Source organism: Hyperolius riggenbachi, chromosome 10, assembly GCF_040937935.1.
Source record: "Hyperolius riggenbachi isolate aHypRig1 chromosome 10, aHypRig1.pri, whole genome shotgun sequence".
NCBI lineage: Eukaryota > Metazoa > Chordata > Amphibia > Anura > Hyperoliidae > Hyperolius > Hyperolius riggenbachi.
The window spans coordinates 175422564-175441669 of NC_090655.1; positions in this window are offsets into that span (position 1 = coordinate 175422564).

The following is a 19106-nucleotide window of genomic DNA, read 5'->3' on the forward strand; positions in this document are numbered from 1 at the left end:
AACTCCTTTGTACTTCATTTTGCTATTTAAAAATGTGAGGATATGATCAGGAAGGTTGGCCTGATATTGCGATAGGGCAGAAATGGTGTGTCTGAGTCTATAGTTGAGAAACAGATGAGAGGGAGGGAGGTTATATAAAGATTGGATGTGTTCAAATGGCATCGTTTTCCCCCCTGTGTAAGATATCACTTAACCATTGAATTCCATTCTTAGCCCAAGTAGAGGTGTTGAGACCTGGACTGAATAGTGATATAGCGGATATCGATACCTTTAATATATTGCCACATTAGCACTGTTAGGTGGGTATTTTAAATAGTGTTCCCACGCTTTAAGCATAGCATTCATAGTGGGATAGATCGAGGGGGAGGGTTTGTACCCCAGTGTCATAGCTATTAACCACTTCCCGACCGCCGTATGTACAATTGGCGGCCGGGAAGTGCACCCCGCAAGGACCGCCGTATTGACAAATGGCGGCGGTCCTTGTAGGGGCATGGGCGGAGCGATCGCGTCATCCGTGACGCGATCCTCCGCCTCCGCCTGGCGCCGCTCACCCGCCGCAACATCCCGCCGGCCATACGGAAGCGCCGGCGGGATGTTAACCCGACGATCGCCGCATACAAAGTGTATAATACACTTTGTAATGTTTACAAAGTGTATTATACAGGCTGCCTCCTGCCCTGGTGGTCCCAGTGTCCGAGGGACCACCAGGGCAGGCTGCAGCCACCCTAGTCTGCACCAAGCACACTGATTTTTTACCCCCCCTGCCCCAGATCGCCCACAGCACCCATCAGACCCCCCCTGCCCACCCCCTAGACCCCTGTTTGCACCCAATCACCCCCCTAATCACCCATCAATCACTCCCTGTCACTATCTGTCAACGCTATTTTTTTTTATCCCCCCCCCCCCCTGCCCACTGCTCCCTCCTGATCACCCCCCCACCCCTCAGATTCTCCCCAGACACCCCCCCCCATGTACTGTATGCATCCCCCCTGATCACCTGTCAATCACCTGTCAATCGCCTGTCAATCACCCCCTGTCACTGCCACCCATCAATCAGCCCCTAACCTGCCCCTTGCGGGCAATCTGATCACCCCCCCACACCAATAGATCGCCCACAGATCCGACATCAGATCACCTCCCAAATCCATTGTTTACATCTATTCTCTCCTCTAAACACCCACTAATTACCCATCAATCACCCATCAATCACCCCCTATCACCACCTGTCACTTTTACCTATCAGATCAGACCCTAATCTGCCCCTTGCGGGCACCCAATCACCCGCCCACACGCTCAGATTGCCCTCTGACCCACCCTTATCAATTCACCAGTGCATTAATTACATCTGTTCTTCCCTGTAATAACCCACTGATCACCTGTCAATCACCTGCCTATCACCCATCAATCACCCCCTGTCACTGCCACCCAACAATCAGCCCCTAACCTGCCCCTTGCGGGCAATCTGATCACCCACCCACACAAATAGATCGCCTGCAGATCCGACATCAGATCACCACCCAAGCGCAGCGTTTACATCTATTCTCTCCTCTAAACACCCACTAATTACCCATCAATCATCAATCACCCCCTATCACCACCTGTCACTGTTACCCATCAGATCAGACCCTAATCTGCCCCTTGCGGGCACCCAATCACCCGCCTACACGCTCAGATTGCCCTCAGACCCCCCCCCCCCCCTTATCAATTCGCCAGTGCAATATTTACATCTGTCCTTCCCTGTAATAACCCACTGATCACCTGTCAATCACCTGCCAATCACCTATCACCCATCAATCACCCCCTGTCACTGCCACCCATCAATCACCCCCTGTCACTGCCACCCATCAATCACCCGCTGTCACTGCCACCCATCAATCAGCCCCTAACCTGCCCCTTGCGGGCAAACTGATCACCCACCCACACCAATAGATCGCCCGCAGATCCGACATCAGATCACCATCCAAGCGCAGTGTTTCCATCTATTCTCTACCCTAAACACCCACTAATTACCCATCAATCACCCCCTGTCACTGCTACCTATCAGATTAGACCCCTATCTGCCCCTAGGGCACTCAATCACCCGCCCACACCCTCAGGATGCCCTCAGACCGCAGCCCTGATCACCTCGCCAGTGCATTGCTTGCATCTATTCCCCCCTCTAATCACACCTTGAGACACCCATCAATCACCTCCTGTCACCCCCTAGCACACCTACCCATCAGATCAGGCCCCAATTTGCCCCGTGTGGGCTTCTGATCACTCGGCCAAACCCTCAGATCCCCCTCAGACCCCCTTCCGATCACCTCCCCAGTGCATTGATTGCATCTATTTTCCCCTCTAACCACCCCCTGAGACACCCATCAATCACCTCCTGTCACCCCCCTAGCACTCCTATCCATCAGATCAGGCCCAATACAACCTGTCATCTAAAAGGCCACCCTGCTTATGACCGGTTCCACAAAATTCGCCCCCTCATAGACCACCTGTCATCAAAATTTGCAAATGCTTATACCCCTGAACAGTCATTTTGAGACATTTGGTTTCCAGACTACTCACGGTTTTGGGCCTGTAAAATGCCAGGGCGGTATAGGAACCCCACAAGTGACCCCATTTTAGAAAAAAAGACACCCCAAGGTATTTTGTTAGGTGTATGACGAGTTCATAGAAGATTTTATTTTTTGTCAAAAGTTAGCGGAAATTAATTTTTATTGTTTTTTTTTCACAAAGTGTCATTTTTCACTAACTTGTGACAAAAAATAAAATCTTCTATGAACTCGCCATACACCTAACAGAATACCTTGGGGTGTCTTCTTTCTAAAATGGGGTCACTTGTGGGGTTCCTATACTGCCCTGGCATTTTAGGGCCCCTAAACCGCGAGGAGTAGTCTAGAAAACAAATGCTTCAAAATGATCTGTTAATAGGACGTTGGGCCCCTTAGCGCACCTAGGCTGCAAAAAAGTGTCACACATGTGGTACCGCCGTACTCAGGAAAAGTAGTATAATGTGTTTTGGGGTGTATTTTTACACATACCCATGCTGGGTGGGAGAAATTTCTATGTAAATGGACAATTGTGTGTAAAAAAATCAAACAATTGTCATTTACAGAGATATTTCTCCCACTTAGCATGGGTATGTGTAAAAATACACCCCAAAACGCATTATACTACTTCTCCTGAGTACGGCGGTACCACATGTGTGGCACTTTTTTTACACCCTAAGTACGCTAAGGGGCCCAAAGTCCAATGAGTACCTTTAGGATTTCACAGGTCATTTTGAGAAATTTCGTTTCAAGACTACTCCTCACGGTTTAGGGCCCCTAAAATGCCAGGGCAGTATAGGAACCCCACAAATGACCCCATTTTAGAAAGAAGACACCCCAAGGTATTCCGTTAGTAGTATGGCGAGTTCATAGAAGATTTTATTTTTTGTCACAAGTTAGCGGAAATTGATTTTAATTGTGTTTTTTCACAAAGTGTCATTTTCCGCTAACTTTTGACAAAAAATAAAATCTTCTATGAACTCACCATACTCCTAACGGAATACCTTGGGGTGTCTTCTTTCTAAAATGGGGTCATTTGTGGGGTTCCTATACTGCCCTGGCATTTTAGGGGCCCTAAACCATGAGGAGTAGTCTTGAAACGAAATTTCTCAAAATGACCTGTGAAATCCTAAAGGTACTCATTGGACTTTGGGCCCTTTAGCGCAGTTAGGGTGCAAAAAAGTGCCACACATGTGGTATCGCCGTACTCAGGAGCAGTAGTATAATGTGTTTTGTGGTGTATTTTTACACATACCCATGCTGAGTGGGAGAAAGATCTCTGTAAATGGACAATTGTGTGTTATAAAAATTAACAAATTGTCATTTACAGAGATATTTCTCCCACCCAGCATGGGTATGTGTAAAAATACACCCCAAAACACATTATACTACTTCTCCTGAGTACGGCAATACCACATGTGTGGCACTTTTTTGCAGCCTAACTGCGCTAAGGGGTCCAAAGTCCAATGAGCACCTTTAGGCTTTACAGGGGTGCTTACAATTTAGCACCCACCAAAATGTCAGGACAGTAAACACACCCCACAAATGACCCCATTTTGGAAAATAGACCCTTCAAGGTATTCAGAGAGGGGCATGGTGAGTCCGTGGCAGATTTCATTTTTTTTGTCGCAAGTTAGAAGAAATGGAAACTTTTTTTTTTTTTTTTTTTTCTCACAAAGTGTCATTTTCCGCTTACTTGTGACAAAAAATAATATCTTCTATGAACTCACTATGCCTCTCAGTGAATACTTTGGGATGTCTTCTTTCCAAAATGGGGTCATTTGGGGGGTATTTATACAATCCTGGAATTCTAGCCCCTCATGAAACATGACAGGGGGTCAGAAAAGTCAGAGATGCTTGAAAATGGGAAAATTCACTTTTTGCACCATAGTTTGTAAACGCTATAACTTTTACCCAAACCAATAAATATACACTGAATGGGGTTTTTTTTTATCAAAAACATGTTTGTCCACATTTTTCGCGCTGCATGTATACAGAAATTTTACTTTATTTGAAAAATGTCAGCACAGAAAGTTAAAAAAATCATTTTTTTGCCAAAATTCATGTCTTTTTTGATGAATATAATAAAAAGTAAAAATCGCAGGAGCAATCAAATAGCACCAAAAGAAAACTTTATTAGTGACAAGAAAAGGAGCCAAAATTCATTTAGGTGGTAGGTTGTATGAGCGAGCAATAAACCGTGAAAGCTGCAGTGGTCTGAATGGAAAAAAAGTGGCCGGTCCTTAAAGAGAAACTCCGACCAAGAATTGAACTTTATCCCAATCAGTAGCTGATACCCACTTTTACATGAAAAATATAATGATTTTCACAGACTGACCATCAGGGGGCGCTGTATGACTGAATTTGTGCTGAAACCCCTCCCACAAGAGGCTCTGGTACCGTACGGTACTCTGGGCAAACTGCCACAATGTAACAATGACACACACAGGAAATGGCTGTTTATAGCTGTCTGTTAAAGCCAGAACAGCTACATAATCTGCCCACAGTAACAATGTCACCATTTAATACATGTCAGAATGTGAATCTGGGAGAGGAAAGATTTTACAATGAGCAAACTCTGACTAAATCATGTATACATAATTATTGTAAAAATTAAGCACCTTTTTATATTAAATTATTTTCACTGGAGTTCCTCTTTAAGGGGTAGAAAGCCCTAGGTCCTCAAGTGGTTAAGATTTCCCTTGGGTGATTATTGAGGGCGGCTGTTTCCATTCTAACCCAAGGTCTCTGTTGGCCATTATTCCACCAGAACTTTAGTGTTCTAAATTGGCTGCAAGGTAGTAGGACCATATACTGGAAAGGCGGCCCAATTCCCCCTTTTCTCCTTGGAGTTATCATAGACTTCATTGATAATCTTGCTTTTTTCATTGCCATATATATTGGTTTATTATTCTCGTGATGTCAGTAAAGAAGCTTTTCTTAATTGGTATTTGAACAGTCCACTCCTAAATGGGTAGAGAATTTGGGGAATTATAAACATCTTTAGTGCAGCTATCCTTCCTGTCCATGATAATAGATTTTTAGAAATGTTGTTACATTCGTTTATGATTTTAGTGAGGAGGGGGATATAGTTGAGTCGGTATAAGTCAGAAGTTTTTGCCGCAAGTTGTATACCCAGATATTGTAATGAGGTCTCTGACCATGTAAATGGATAGTTGGAAATATTATATTTTTTAATGGACTGAGGTAAGTTTATTCCCATTTGGATGGATTTGGATTGGTTAAGCTTGTAGAGGGATGCAGCAGAGAACTCTTGTAGTATCTCCACTGTTCTTTCAAGCGAGTTAATAGGATCTTCCAAAGAGAGAATGACATCATCTGCAAACATGCTAATCAAAAATGTATCTTTACCTGTAGATACGCCTTTGATATTTGATTCACTTCTTAGTTTTTCTGCCACAGCCTCCATAATTAATGTGAAAATGACTGGCGAAAGGGGGCACCCTTGATGGGTGCCATTTGTAATGGTAAAATTGCTGGAGAAAAAAATGGCTGATGGAGAAGTGTAGAGAGATAAGATAGCCTTTTTTATTTGTCCCTGGAATCCAAATTTGTCAAGAATTGCCTCCAAAAATCCCCAATGGACTCTGTCGAAGGCCTTCTCCTCATCCAAAGATAGCAGCAGAGAAGGCCTTCCACAGAGCTTCATATGCTTAATTATATTAAGCATCCTTCTCGTGCTATCTGTTGCTTGGTGGCCTGGGGTGAATCCTACTTGATCATTGGCTAAGATAGTTGGGGAGACTTTCATAATTCTAGTTGCTAGTATTTTGGAATAGAGTTTTATGTCGGGATTTAAGAGTGATATGGGGCGGTAGTTTGCAGTTACTTCCGGGTCTTTTCCAGGTTTTGGGATTATATAAATGTTAGCTGATAGAAATTCTGAAGGGATGGAGTTAGAGTTTGAAAGAACTGTTAAATAACTCGTCTAATATTGGAATGAGGGTTGTAGAAAAGGATTTTAGATATTCGTTTGATAGGCATCAGGACCTGGTGCCTTGTTGTTTTTAATGCTGGGAATACACCATACAATTTTCTGTTAGATTTACCTGCCAGATAGATAAAGTTCAACATGTTGGAAATGTATCTATCTTTCCACCTATCTGCCGAGCAATTAGGCATTGTTCTACTCAGCAGGAGATAAACAGAAGACAATGCATCAAAGATAATGACCATTCTCTACAGAAAATAGTCTAATTATGCATTCTAACAGAGAATCTAACAGAAAAATCTACAGCCCCATCTACACGATACCATTCCTTGTACAATTCGATTATGATTCTATTTACTATCCGATTACATCCGACATGTCCGATCGGGATTCGATTCGATTCAATTAGTTTGCCATTCGTTAATCAGCAGAGTGTAAAGAGAGAAAAAAGAAAACAATGCAAGTGCCCACTTAACACTGAAAGATGGGCAATATTGCCACTTAGAACTTATGCCAACTAAACTGAGTTCAGGAATATGAGCCTCATAATAGTGTGATGAGACTATAGTCCATAAGCTCATCAAAGCTGTGGGAGGAAAATGTCTGCTCGTAGCACATGAAGAGTACAAAAAATAGTAGTGAGCAGAGAAAAATATTGTGACTAAGTACTGAAAACATAACTTCAGTTCACAAAGTTATCACTAGACTAACACCAGGAAAAAGATTCCATACCAGCCTGTCAATGATTAGCTTGGCACCATTCCGTCGTGAGTTTTGTTGTAGTAGCTCGGTTATTAACCCTTTGTGGAAGGGGAGGGAGCGGTATATCCAAAACTCACAGCATTTTTGAGCCCTCTTCTGCTGAGGAGATAGTGTAGAGCTTGTTATTTACTTTGAAGAGAAGTCTGGTGGGGAATCCCCATTTGTATACGATTTGGTGATCTCTGAGAGCTTTGGCATATTGCTGTAAATCTCTTCTTTTCTGAAGCGTAGCTTGTGACAGGTCAGTGTAAAGATGGATGTCACCGTATGGGTCAGGCAGCTTGTTAGGCGGTCTAGCAGCTCTCATTAGGTCATCTTTAGTTTGGAAGAAGACAAATCGGACGATTACATCCCTGGGAACAGAGTCCGAGAGGAAATTGGGTTTTGTGAGCCTGTGCGCTCTATCAATCGCAAGTTCAATGTCCCGAATGTTTGGTAAAGCCGATTTAGTTAACTGCATAATAAAGTCTTTGAGCTCTGTTGTTACTTGTTCTGGGATGCCTCTAAATTTAAGATTCTTTCTCCTGGATCTGTCCTCCATGTCTGCGGCTTTGTTTTTGAGCCACTGGATATCATCGGTGTGGGAGTGGGAAACATCCACCATCTTGTATTCCGTGGAGATAAGGGCCGCACTGTTTTCAACGGCGTCTATTCTCTCTCCTTTGAAATTTCGGTTTGCAAGGATTTGTTAATTGCTGCAATGTCGCTGAGCAGTGATGATTTAAATGTGAGTAGAATTTCTTTGATATAGTTCTGTGAGGCAGCTTGCTCTGAGGCCAGGAAGGCTTCAATGGACGCGGTGGTAGCATCAAATGACGCTGCTTCTCCTGCAGTAAGGCCTGCTTGGGAGTCAGAGAAAGCTGTGTGCAGCTTGTTTTTAACTGGGCTCCGGGAGTCAGGAGATCTTTCTGGGGAGGACAAGGAGTCCTCGGAGTGAGGTTTAGAAGGTACAGTACCTGTTTTTAGATCTCCGGTGGTGCTCGGGCCGCCTTTGGATTGGAATATCTTCCGGGACCCCCACTATTCGCACATTATTCCAAAGAGATCTGTTTTCTAAGTCCTCAATTCTTTCATGTGCTGTGGCGTTGTCTTGAAGCAAGGAATCTATAGAAGATTGTGTTTCATGTAGTTTCTCCTTGCATGCGCCAAGCCGTTTCTCTACATCTTTAAGTTTTTCCCTTTGTCTGCGCTGTTCCTGTTTCCCCTGCTGAAGTGCCTTAGTGAGAGCTGAATCGATCATGTGTCGGATCTCCGGGACTAGCACTTTCCCCACTTTTCGCGCCAGCTCCTTGTAGTCTATTCATGTGCTACCTTTCTCTCTGTGCTCTGACTGTAATTCATCACCCGAGTCACAGTTAGGTGTGCTCGCAATGGACTTTGCCTCCTCTCCCTTCTTTGAGCGCTGTTTGCTGATCTTTTCTGTGGTGCCGCCCGCCATCTTGGATCTTGTGGCCGCCGCTCCCTGTGGCATTTTGCTTCCTGCCCCCTTCAGATATTTATCCATGCACTATCTGCGGGTACCTCGGGGGATTCTAGCTTGCAGCAGGAGCGGATTGAAGGTCTCAGATGGCCACATTAAGCTGGTAAGTGTTCCGTTGTGCGAGAGTTCAGACGGAGCTCTTCTCCCCCTAGCCGATCATACTGGCGCTGGAACCGGAAGTCCGTGTTAAAGCTTTTCGTAAACCATTGTGCACACGTGTTGCGCATGAAAAGTTTAGCGATCGCGGGATAATTTTTATTGCACGTACGCCTTTGTGCTTCACGCGATAAGCCCGCTTTTCACGTGATAAGTACGCCACTTCACGCGTTAAGCAGATAGAGCGGGGGGGCAGGAGGATACAAACCCACTGCATGGCCACGGGACAGATGCAGGGGGGGGGGGGGGTTGACTAAACCATTTTCACCTTAGTATCCCTTTAAACCAAAACGTTTTAAAAAATAACATGACAGAATGACATTGCAAACTTAAAAAAAATAAAAAATAAATAAAAAACATAAGGGACCCACACAGACCAACAACAATTACTTGCTCAGTTGCAAACCATTCTGAAGCAGGTGGTGATAAGCAAAAAACAGCTGATAAATGTTAAGGAGCAATCATTATAAACACATGCATCACTGCATTTAGCACGCGCAATAGTTCTAAGCTGATCACGCGCAGTTTCAAGAGGATCGTGTGATGTGCTGTGTGCAGTTGTAACGCGTGATCTGGATTCCATTCGCGCGATCTGCAGTTATATCACGTGATACTGATGTTTATCACACGATAGACCGCCTTTGCGCGCAAAGTCATTCGTTATCATGCTGTCGAGATTTCCATATGGCGGAATATCGTTTTCCCCAATAAACTGAACTGTATATGATCGAATACAAATACATCTAATATTTTCCTTCCCTTAAGGTACAGAAGACAAAGACTTTTTAATGTATGGTGATTATAGGTTAATATAGGTGCATTGATTATTTAGAAATGTATAGCCTATTTTTATATAGCAATGCTGACTTGTCTGTGTCTCTAAAGAGAGGTTAGTTGTGGATAACAAGCAGTCAGCTGATGTGCTGTTTGCAATGGATGATACAATTCACATTGCTTGAACAATGAACTCAGGCTATTCCTTGTGTAAAAACCAACAGTTGCCCAACATTAGGCTGAATACAATCTCTAAGGCTTGTATATTTTAGAAATAAGCCATTGTTGTAGACCAAAACACTTGGCAAGATAGCAAACAAGAGGAGTCTGAGTGACAATAGATTGTTTAAGGATGGACTAGTATCTGTATACAATTGCTCAAACCTGGCTACATTGAATGCATAGAAACCTTGCATGGGGTTTTTTTTTCCACAATGTTTGTGTTTCCAAAGTCCGGACACAAAAACAAGTCTTAGGAAATATACTGACTTTGCTGTCAGCAATCGTTCATATTAAAAAGGTATAAAGTTATATTACAATTCCCCATCTAGGTGCAGAATACAGACAGCACATGTATGTATTATTGCATAACAATTAAGAATGAATATATAAAATGTTATGGCATGGTATATGTATTAATATCAACATTCTTTGAATGAATATATATAGGATGATATGGAAATGTTATATTTACCCTTGTTGCATTGTAGACGATTATGTTAATGGTATAAAACTCTGCTAACAAACACAATGTTTTATATAATAAGAGATCCATGATGATTTTAAATATGTTACTATGATTTTTGGATCAAATCCAATCTATCTGGAATATGGTAGAAAAGGTCACTGTATACTGAATAATAACCAGTGATCCGATCCAGTTCAGCTATCCATGAGAGGAATTATTTAATTGATTTATTCACTGTAGGGATAATTAATAAAACACGATCACAATGTCTTTAACCACTTGAGGACCTAGGGCTTTCTACCCCTTAAGGACCGGCCACTTTTTTTCCATTCAGACCACTGCAGCTTTCACGGTTTATTGCTCGCTCATACAACCTACCACCTAAATGAATTTTGGCTCCTTTTCTTGTCACTAATAAAGCTTTCTTTTGGTGCTATTTGATTGCTCCTGCGATTTTTACTTTTTATTATATTCATAAAAAAAGACATGAATTTTGGCAAAAAAATGATTTTTTTAACTTTCTGTGCTGACATTTTTCAAATAAAGTAAAATTTCTGTATACATGCAGCGCGAAAAATGTGGACAAACATGTTTTTAATAAAAAAAAAACCCATTCAGTGTATATTTATTGGTTTGGGTAAAAGTTATAGCGTTTACAAACTATGGTGCAAAAAGTGAATTTTCCCATTTTCAAGCATCTCTGACTTTTCTGACCCCCTGTCATGTTTCATGAGGGGCTAGAATTCCAGGATAGTATAAATACCCCCCAAATGACCCCATTTTGGAAAGAAGACATCCCAAAGTATTCACTGAGAGGCATAGTGAGTTCATAGAAGATATTATTTTTTGTCACAAGTAAGCGGAAAATGACACTTTGTGAGAAAAAAAAAAAAAAGTTTCCATTTCTTCTAACTTGCGACAAAAAAAAATGAAATCTGCCACGGACTCACCATGCCCCTCTCTGAATACCTTGAAGGGTCTACTTTCCAAAATGGGATCATTTGTGGGGTGTGTTTACTGTCCTGACATTTTGGGGGGTGCTAAATTGTAAGCACCCCTGTAAAGCCTAAAGGTGCTCATTGGACTTTGGACCCCTTAGCGCAGTTAGGCTGCAAAAAAGTGCCACACATGTGGTATTGCCGTACTCAGGAGAAGTAGTATAATGTGTTTTGGGGTGTATTTTTACACATACCCATGCTGGGTGGGAGAAATATCTCTGTAAATGACAATTTGTTAAATTTTTTTACACACAATTGTCCATTTACAGAGATATTTCTCCCACTCAGCATGGGTATGTGTAAAAATACACCACAAAACACATTATACTACTTCTCCTGAGTACGGCGATACCACATGTGTGGCACTTTTTTGCACCCTAACTGCGCTAAAGGGCCCAAAGTCCAATGAGTACCTTTAGGATTTCACAGGTCATTTTGAGAAATTTCGTTTCAAGACTACTCCTCACGGTTTAGGGCCTCTAAAATGCCAGGGCAGTATAGGAACCCCACAAATGACCCCATTTTAGAAAGAAGACACCCCAAGGTATTCCGTTAGTAGTATGGCGAGTTCATAGAAGATTTTATTTTTTGTCACAAGTTAGCGGAAAATGACACTTTGTGAAAAAACACAATTAAAATCAATTTCCGCTAACTTTTGACAAAAAATAAAATCTTCTATGAACTCACCATACTCCTAACGGAATACCTTGGGGTGTCTTCTTTCTAAAATGGGGTCATTTGTGGGGTTCCTATACTGCCCTGGCATTTTAGGGGCCCTAAACCGTGAGGAGTAGTCTTGAAACGAAATTTCTCAAAATGACCTGTGAAATCCTAAAGGTACTCATTGGACTTTGGGCCCTTTAGCGCAGTTAGGGTGCAAAAAAGTGCCACACATGTGGTATCGCCATACTCGGGAGAAGTAGTACAATGTGTTTTGGGGTGTATTTTTACACATACCCATGCTGGGTGGGAGAAATACCTCTGTAAATGGACAATTGTGTGTAAAAAAATCAAGATTGTCATTTACAGAGGTATTTCTCCCACCCAGCATGGGTATGTGTAAAAATACACCCCAAAACACATTATACTACTTTTCCTGAGTACGGCGGTACCACATGTGTGACACTTTTTTGCAGCCTAGGTGCGCTAAGGGGCCCAACGTCCTATTCACAGGTCATTTTGAAGCATTTGTTTTCTAGACTACTCCTCGCGGTTTAGGGCCCCTAAAATGCCAGGGCAGTATAGGAACCCCACAAGTGACCCCATTTTAGAAAGAAGACACCCCAAGGTATTCCGTTAGGTGTATGGCGAGTTCATAGAAGATTTTTTTTGTCACTAGTTAGTGAAAAATGACACTTTGTGAAAAAAAACCAATAAAAATTAATTTCCGCTAACTTTTGACAAAAAATAAAATCTTCTATGAACTCGTCATACACCTAACAGAATACCTTGGGGTGTCTTTTTCTTCTAAAATGGGGTCACTTGTGGGGTTCCTATACCGCCCTGGCATTTTACAGGCCCAAAACCGTGAGTAGTCTGGAAACCAAATGTCTCAAAATGACTGTTCAGGGGTATAAGCATCTGCAAATTTTGATGACAGGTGGTCTATGAGGGGGCGAATTTTGTGGAACCGGTCATAAGCAGGGTGGCCTTTTAGATGACAGGTTGTATTGGGCCTGATCTGATGGATAGGAGTGCTAGGATGGTGACAGGAGGTGATTGATGGGTGTCTCAGGGGGTGGTTAGAGGGGAAAATAGATGCAATCAATGCACTGGGGAGGTGATCGGAAGGGGGTCTGAGGGTTTGGCCGAGTGATCAGGAGCCCACACGGGGCAAATTGGGGCCTGATCTGATGGGTAGGTGTGCTAGGGGGTGACAGGAGGTGATTGATGGGTGTCTCAAGGTGTGATTAGAGGGAGGAATAGATGCAAGCAATGCACTGGCGAGGTGATCAGGGCTGGGGTCTGAGGGCATTCTGAGGGTGTGGGCGGGTGATTGAGTGCCCTAGGGGCAGATAGGGGTCTAATCTGATAGGTAGCAGTGACAGGGGGTGATTGATGGGTAATTAGTGGGTGTTTAGGGTAGAGAATAGATGGAAACACTGCGCTTGGGTGGTGATCTGATGTCGGATCTGCGGGCGATCTATTGGTGTGGGTGGGTGATCAGTTTGCCCGCAAGGGGCAGGTTAGGGGCTGATTGATGGGTGGCAGTGACAGCGGCAATTGATGGGTGGCAGTGACAGGGGGTGATTGATGGGTGGCAGTGACAGGGGGTGATTGATGGGTGATTGATAGGTGATTGACAGGTAATCAGTGGGTTATTACAGGGGAGAACAGATGTAAATATTGCACTGGCGAATTGATAAGGGGGGGTCTGAGGGCAATCTGAGTGTGTAGGCGGGCGATTGGGTGCCCGCAAGGGGCAGATTAGGGTCTGATCTGATGGGTAACAGTGACAGGTGGTGATAGGGGGTGATTGATGGGTGATTGATGGGTAATTAGTGGGTGTTTAGAGGAGAGAATAGATGGAAACACTGCGCTTGGGTGGTGATCTGATGTCGGATCTGCGGGCGATCTATTGGTGTGGGTGGGTGATCAGTTTGCCCGCAAGGGGCAGGTTAGGGGCTGATTGTTGGGTGGCAGTGACAGGGGGTGATTGATGGGTGATAGGTGATTGGCAGGTGATTGACAGGTGATCAGTGGGTTATTACAGGGAAGGACAGATGTAAATATTGCACTGGCAAATTGATAAGGGGGGGTCTGAGGGCAATCTGAGCGTGTAGGCGGGTGATTGGGTGCCCGCAAGGGGCAGATTAGGGTCTGATCTGATAGGTAACAGTGACAGGTGGTGATAGGGAGTGATTGATGGGTGATTGATGGGTAATTAGTGGGTGTTTAGAGGAGAGAATAGATGTAAACGCTGCGCTTGGGTGGTGATCTGATGTCAGATCTGCGGGCGATCTATTGGTGTGGGTGGGTGATCAGATTGCCCGCAAGGGGCAGGTTAGGGGCTGATTGTTGGGTGGCAGTGACAGGGGGTGATTGATGGGTGATAGGTGATTGGCAGGTGATTGACAGGTGATCAGTGGGTTATTACAGGGAAGGACAGATGTAATTAATGCACTGGCGAATTGATAAGGAGGGGGGGGGGGTCTGAGGGCAATCTGAGCGTGTGGGCGGGTGATTGGGTGCCCGCAAGGGGCAGATTAGGGTCTGATCTGATAGGTAAAAGTGACAGGTGGTGATAGGGGGTGATTGATGGGTGATTGATGGGTAATTAGTGGGTGTTTAGAGAAGATAACAGATGTAAACGATACATTTGGGAGGTAATCTGACGGCGGGTTTGCGGGCGATCTAATGGTGTGGGTGGGTGATCAGATTGCCCGCAAGGGGCAGGTTAGGGGCTGATTGATGGGTGGCAGTGACAGGGGGTGACAGGGGGTGATTGATGGGTGATAGGTGATTGGCAGGTGATTGACAGGTGATCAGTGGGTTATTACAGGGAAGAACAGATGTAATTAATGCACTGGTGAATTGATAAGGGGGGGTCAGAGGGCAATCTGAGCGTGTGGGCGGGTGATTGGGTGCCCGCAAGGGGCAGATTAGGGTCTGATCTGATAGGTAAAAGTGACAGGTGGTGATAGGGGGTGATTGATGGGTGATTGATGGGTAATTAGTGGGTGTTTAGAGGAGAGAATAGATGTAAACAATGGATTTGGGAGGTGATCTGATGTCGGATCTGTGGGCGATCTATTGGTGTGGGGGGGTGATCAGATTGCCCGCAAGGGGCAGGTTAGGGGCTGATTGATGGGTGGCAGTGACAGGGGGTGATTGACGGGTGATTGACGGGTGATTGACGGGTGATTGACAGGTGATTGACAGGTGATTGACAGGTGATCAGGGGGATAGATGCATACAGTAAACAGGGGGGGGTGGGCTGGGGGGGGGGTCTGGGGAGAATCTGAGGGGTGGGGGGTGATCAGGAGGGGGCAGGGAGCAGGGGGGGGGATAAAAAAAAATAGCGTTGACAGATAGTGACAGGGAGTGATTGATGGGTGATTAGGGGGGTGATTGGGTGCAAACAGGGGTCTGGGGGGTGGGCAGGGGGGGGTCTGATGGGTGCTGTGGGCAATCTGGGGCAGGGGGGGGGAGAAATCAGTGTGCTTGGGTGCAGACTAGGGTGGCTGCAGCCTGCCCTGGTGGTCCCTCGGACACTGGGACCACCAGGGCAGGAGGCAGCCTGTATAATACACTTTGTAAACATTACAAAGTGTATTATACACTTTGTATGCGGCGATCGCGGGGTTAACATCCCGCCGGCGCTTCCGTATAGCCGGCGGGATGTTGCGGCGAGCGAGCGGTGACAGGCGCAGGCGGAGGATCGCGTCACGGATGACGCGATCGCTCCGCCCATGCCCTTAAATGGACCGCCGCCTCTGTGGGTGAGCCGGTCCTTAAGGGCTCCACTTCCCGGCCGCCTCTGTGCGTTAGGCGGTCGGGAAGTGGTTAATTTTTCCAAATATCCCATTAAGAATGTGATTAGTTAGCCAACAGCACCTCCAGAGGATGAAATCCAGGATTACACTTGGGTTAAAGATTAGTTATAGGAAACTCCCACTGATCACTCCCACTGCCTTGTGATAGGCTGGAAGATTTGATCTCCTGGGCAGGACCATAGATAGTGAGGAGTTTAAGAAGAGATGAGTCAGTCAGAAGATCATGATCAGACCACCAGCAGAAGAGGGCTCACAAGGGAATCCATGCCATCTGAATGATCACAAGCGGCCACGCCTAAAGGAATACGCCCCGGAGGCCATCTTGGTGACTATACTTGAATCCAGTTCTGTTTTCTTTTTAGTTAGATGGCTTATTACAGCGCAGAATATCTGAACATATGAGGTATTGATTGAATTTCATTGTTTGATAGAAATAACTATCCGAAAGGGGTGAGCTTTTCCAAAGTTGCAAATTGGAAACAACTCCCATAGGATTTACCATATGTTCATTGATAACTGGCTGTTTAACTCAGTTTTGGATAAAAACTAGATTTCAAGCTACCCCCCCCCCCCCCCCCCCCCCAAGTATTGATATTTTGACATTTTGCCGCAGCAAGCAGGCCAAACCTAGCAAGATTTAGGATGACTCAATAGATATTTTACTCCAAAATTATATATATATGTTACCCGCTTGCTTTGTGTAGTAATACAGGCCAGCAGAGGTTAAAGTGTAGACAGAAGTAAAATTCCTGTCATTTTATAGTTTATTGCATATCAATTGTAGGGCAACGCCCAGTCGTTATATCCAATGGGTCATCCTAAATTTGTCATAGTGAATGGTATAGCTGACATCAGCCATTTTATTTTGGATAGCGCATTTTGATTTTAACTGCGCCATTTTGATTTTTTATAGCGCCATTTTGATTGTGCTAGCCGCCATTTTGTTTTTGATAGCCGCCACTTTGTTTTTAGTAGCCACCATTTTGATTTTGATAGCGCCATTTTGATTTTAAGAGCAGACATTTTGTTTTTGATTGATTCAGCCATTTTGTCTCCAGGAATCCTGTGGTAAATTGATTGACATGGCCGGTGGCCATATTTGATGAGTCATAGCTCTACACTGTATTTGAATTGACTGCTCATGGTTTAAGCCTTTTACTTTTGGTAAATGAGTATAATAACATTTTGATGTTTTACTGAAACTGTATTATGCAGCTCATTGCTCATTATAGGAATAACCTTACGAGTTTTGTTTTAAATCAAAAGTGCAATTTTATATTGTTTTGATATTGTAATATTTATTTGATATTAAATTGATATTTTTACAAATTGGTCTACGTTTGCATGTTTAAACCAGTACTGTGAGAAAAACGAGCTCATATAGTTAGGCGTATGTTTGTATTTTTAGCTCCTCCCATTTTTTCCAGGAGCTTTACATTTTGATTTTATATTTTTTATTTTTAACGATTTATACAAACATTGACAAAACGCCCGACAATGCGCAAATTGTTATGCGCATGAAATCGCACGCGAAAGTGAATATCACAGCCGTGATAAGCGTTATCACGCTTTAGTGAATCAAGCCCTTAAGATTTTTCTTGGCTGAAACAATTGCATCAAATTGTTTCAGCCAGATATCTAAAGTGTGTAAAGGTGTTCCCCAACTTAGCTGGCCTGCTCTTCCAAAGTCTGCTAGGATGTATCACCTCGCCCAATGCCTTGCTTGGAATCTGGGAACTTTGAAATAAACTCCAACAGCACGGTGCTGTTTGTAAATTCCCCTTCCCTTCTCCAAAGAGCAGAACAGCATGGCTCTTCAGTTATCATTACAAAACTTTTGCCCAAAATAATCTTTATAGATCATTTTTGGTACCAAAAGTCACAAAGCCAGTGAAGGGATTCAAGGAGGGGAGCCGCCCTGGTGGAGCGATGGGAAGAGTGGATAATTCTGGCTGCCGCATTCATGATGGACTGCAGTGGGACTATTCGGGTCACAGGGAGACCAGACAGAAGGGCATTGCAGTAGTCAAGGCAGGAAATTATGAGGGCATGGATGAGGAGTTTGGTGGTGGCAGAGTTCAGGAAAGGGCGAATCTTACAGATGTTATTGAGCAGGGGTAGTACAGTGGCCTGCTTGAAGTCTGAGGGGAAGGTGCCTGTGGATAGGGAGAGGTTAAACAGGGTAGTGAGGACTGGGGCCAATTCCGTGAAGTGAGGCTGGAGTAAATCAGAAGGGATGGGGTCAAGGGGGTTGTAGTGGTATGGGAAGTCTGCAGTAGGTGGTTGACTTCCTCAGTGGTAGTAGGAGGAGCTGGTTGGGAGGGGGTAGGAGGGGAAGATTGGATATTTCCTGACGGATGGAGAAAATTTTGTTGGTGAAGTGGGTGGCTAAATCTGTGCATGCATATATACTCTGTAGATTTGGAACCCTTTTGCATCAATTACTGCCTCAATGCTGCGTGGGATGGATGCTATCAAGCCTGTGGCACTACTGAGGTGTTATGGAAGACCAGGATGCTTCAATAGTGGCCTTCACCTCTTCTGCATTGTTCAATCTCATGTCTCTCATCTCTCTTGGCAACTCCCCATAGATTCTCTATGGAGTTCAGGTCAGATGTGCTTGCTGGCCAATCAAGCACAGTAATCCCATGGTCAATGAACCAGGTTTTGGTACTTTTGGCAGTGTGGGCAGGTGCCAAGTCCTGCTGGAAAAAGTCAGCATCTCCATAAAGCTTATGTGTGGAAGGAAGCCTGAAGTACTTCAAAATCTCCAGGTAGATGGCTGCGTCTACTCTGTACTTAATGAAGCACAGCTGTCCAACACCAGCAGATGGCATGGCTCACCAAATCAACACAGACTTTGGAAACTTCACACTAGACTTCAAGTATCTTGGATTGTGTTCCTCTCCATTCTTCCTCCAGACTTTGGGGTCCTTGGTTTCCAAATGAGATGCAAAATTTGCTCTCCTCAGAAAAAAGGGCTTTGGACCACTGAGCAACAGACCAGTTATTTTATCTTTAGCCCAGGTAAGACGCTTCTGCGTTGTTATTCAGGAGTGACTTGACAAGAGGAATAAGACATTTGAAGCTCATATCCAGTGTGGTGGCTGTTGATAACTCCAGCAGTTTGAACGGTCTTTTCCTGACAATCCTCTCCAGGTTGCGGTCATCCCTGCTGCCTGTGCACCTTTTTCTTCCACGCTTTTCACATCAACATAACTTTCTATTATTGTGTTTTGATACAGCACTTTGAGAACATC